Source organism: Callionymus lyra, chromosome 13 (assembly GCF_982586985.1).
Source record: "Callionymus lyra chromosome 13, fCalLyr1.hap1.1, whole genome shotgun sequence".
Classification (NCBI taxonomy): domain Eukaryota; kingdom Metazoa; phylum Chordata; class Actinopteri; order Syngnathiformes; family Callionymidae; genus Callionymus; species Callionymus lyra.
In genome coordinates this window covers 6,297,283-6,300,798 of record NC_141830.1, presented here as the reverse complement: position 1 = coordinate 6,300,798, position 3,516 = coordinate 6,297,283, and positions in this window count along the sequence as shown.

Sequence of the window (3,516 nt, the reverse complement as noted above, 5' to 3'; positions counted from 1 at the left end):
CTCAGATGGAACATTTAAAACATGAATTACACATTTTAATCGTCTTTTTTTAATTAAACAATATATTGATTTTATTTTTCTATATGGTGCATTTATGGTGTTTCAAAATTCTAATCCAAATAATACAGAAATAAATGCTGTAGTTCAATACGTTTTAATTTGTAGTCTAGAATATCAAACTCCATGTGGAAAAAAAAATCATCCACCTTTACACTATTATACCAATATTTTTAAAGAAATTATAAATAATGAACTCCCATGTCGCCTTTCTGCACACTGCTCTATTTAGTGACAGCTGATGGGTCGCTACAATGCGTCTTTCTTGTCAAAAGTGTACAACAGATCTGATCAGTTGGCTGGGCGGCAAAGCATGACGACAGCTGTACAGGTCACTGTTACTGAGAGGGTTGTTGTCGCTCTTGATCACTTCTTCTTCGTTCCATGAGTTGTTTTCTTTATGTTGAACCATCAGTTAAACTGATTTCGCTGGGAAATAACTCCATGTTCTAAACCAACTAGAGGGGTCATGAGGTCAAGACAGGGTAGTTGGGTTCATGGGAGGAAACAGGCGGGAGGCTGGGACGACAGGAAGTAGTGTCCGAGTCAAAATAAAAGTTCTGGTTCTCCCTAAAACTCTAATAGTAAAGTTGGTTTTATATTCTTTGTGATTAGAATCGAGGTGTAACTGTGGGCGCACAATGATGATGTCACAGTTCTGCTCCGCAACATGTTTGTAGAGCGGGAATGTAACCCAGGAGCGTCGAAGTCCAGCTCCTGATGATTTACTGACATCCATGAGACGTTCCAACATTCTCATGTATGTTGAGACGTGAGACTCTGTTGACGAGCAACACGCTACAGTGTGGAAGCACCGGAGACGTCGGAATGTTGAATGATTTGACGGAAAAATTGCTTTTATTTAATCATTTAATTCATAATTCTTTAACGTTGCAAGGTTGAATTTATTTAATTTTTTTTGGTTCAAATTATTTCAGAACAAATGTGTCTTTGTTTATTTATTTTTTTTACACATTGTTGATTTTTTAATGTCTTTCTCTTTTAATTCCAATAAAACATATATTTTCTTTATTCAATATGTTTTTTTCCTATTAACATTTTCATACTGAATTTGAAAGGATACAAATTGATAAAAAAAATATAAGAAATATAAGTTTTGAATTACTGCAATTAGAAAATCAAATAACATTTTATAAATATTAAAAACATTTTATTTAAATCATTCAATAAAAACAAATTAAATATTTTAATATAGATTTTTTTTATTTTATTTACAATTATTTAAAAAAAGCCAATAATAAAAAAATATTTTAAATAATATTTATAGTCATATAGTGACATGAATAGTTTCAACATAATTTTTATTTAATTAATTGAATATTCTGATGACTCTGATATAATCCATGAACAGATGATTGAAAGTTACTGAAACTATGTTTTCTGATTGATAAGTGATTGATGGACTCGATCTTCTGCTGACTCATGTTTGGAGGGAAGTTAAGGGGAACATCATGTTGAAGTGGAAAACTTGTATCAATTAAAGCAGCATTTAATCGACCTTCTCCTGTTTCCAGTCTCTGCTAAAGCCATCAGTCCAGCACAAGAAGGAAACATAACAGGCCACGATGACCAGACGAATCCGCCTCATGGTCCGGATGGGTTTCAAATTGTGATCTCGTTTTTTTTTTATGCTCCTCTCTCCTCATCAATCTGACTCCCATGTCGGTGTCTGTTTAATTCCTGCAACCTCTGTGATCCAAGATGTGCTGCCGTTTATTAAATATAGGTACTAAATTATGTACTCAGTTTAGCATTGCATCGTAAAAATGATTAATTTAATTTGTAATACACTAAAATTAAGTGTTAAAATGTATATATATATTCATATTTTATATATATATCCTTTCATTTCAATTCCTTTATATATTAATTTATATATTTTTATATAATTTATTTACATTATTATATATATATATTTATATACCATGCTCATATACTTTTTCAATTGAGAGGTATATACCTATATTAATGAACGTAGCTTATATACTTATATATAGCCTATATACCTTTATTTATATACTGTATATCTCTAATAAAAATGGGTATCAATAAGGTTTTAAGACTTTATTGATATGGGGGGGGGGGGGTACGGATTATTGATAAACCAGAATAAATACATGAGGCCTATCATTTTGGGGAGAAAATTTAATGATTTTTATTTCACAGTAGAGTCCGAAAAGTACGGTAAATTAAGTTATGAAATTGATCTGTTATGATGGCTATTTATACTGATAACTACTGGAAGGGCTTTACTGTATTAGGATTAGGAGGTGTTTAAATGGAGACAGAAGCCTCTAGGGGTTGTATAGTGCAACTGTGTGTAACCGGTTACACAACCCTCGACTACACGTGTAGATGTGTAGTCGAGGGTTGTGTAACCGGTTACACAACCCTCGACTACACGTGTAGATGTGTAGTAATGTCAATGTTGACAACGCTTCTAGTTTTCATTGGAATTGGACGTAACATATACTTATATACAATTGTGTATATAAAGTTTGTCTAAATCTAGAGTCATCCTTCTTCTTCTTGAGTGTGTAACAAGAACTTGTTGTGATCAGGATGTTGAGTGTTGTGTGTCTAAATACACAGATGAGTGTCTGTCCTTGTTCCCGACGCTTCCATCATCCCTGCGTCTGTCCTGCAGATTTGCACCTCAGGTCAGCATCTCGTGCTGGCAACTCTGTTGTCCGCCTGCTCGGGACCATGTGTTCCCGTTTGTCACCCTGTGGTCGCACTTTAACTCCCGGCATCACCGTCACTCGATCCGCTGGTTTGATCTCTTGGAAAAACTGAACAAAGTCACAGCAGGACGAACACGTCCATCATCTTTCATCCATCGACCAGACTGACGTGAGTCATTGTCTCCTGGACCTTTTTACCTGTCATTGAGTCATAATTTATGATTTAATTTCCCCATTAAAATGTTGAAAATTGTTTTACACATAGAGTTTGATATTTTTTGTGACCCTGGTCTCGAAAAGCGCTATATAAATAAATATTACTTACTTACTTACTTACTTATTCCAACAATTCAATAATACGTTTCCTAAATTTAATATTTTTTAATTGATAGTCTTTTAAATTCAATATATAAATGTGTCAATGATAAGATATTATTATATATATATATATTATATTGTTTCAGTCGTCATAGCAGTTCACAAAAATACCAAAAAAACATTCTTGACAAAATACATTCATGTTTCAGTGTTTCTTCTAAAGTGTTTTCTTTGATATTTAGTTTTATTTCTCTCTTATTTATTATTATATTGTTTATTTTTCTTGTAGCCGCTGTAAACCCGGAAATTGTCCTTGAGAGATTAATAAAGAAAATTGACAGATTGAAATTTGTTGTCTTTTGGCACTTTGTTCTTTTTCTTTGCACTTTGTTCTTGTTCTTGCTTTTAAGAAATGTGCTGTACCTTCTATCTTCTG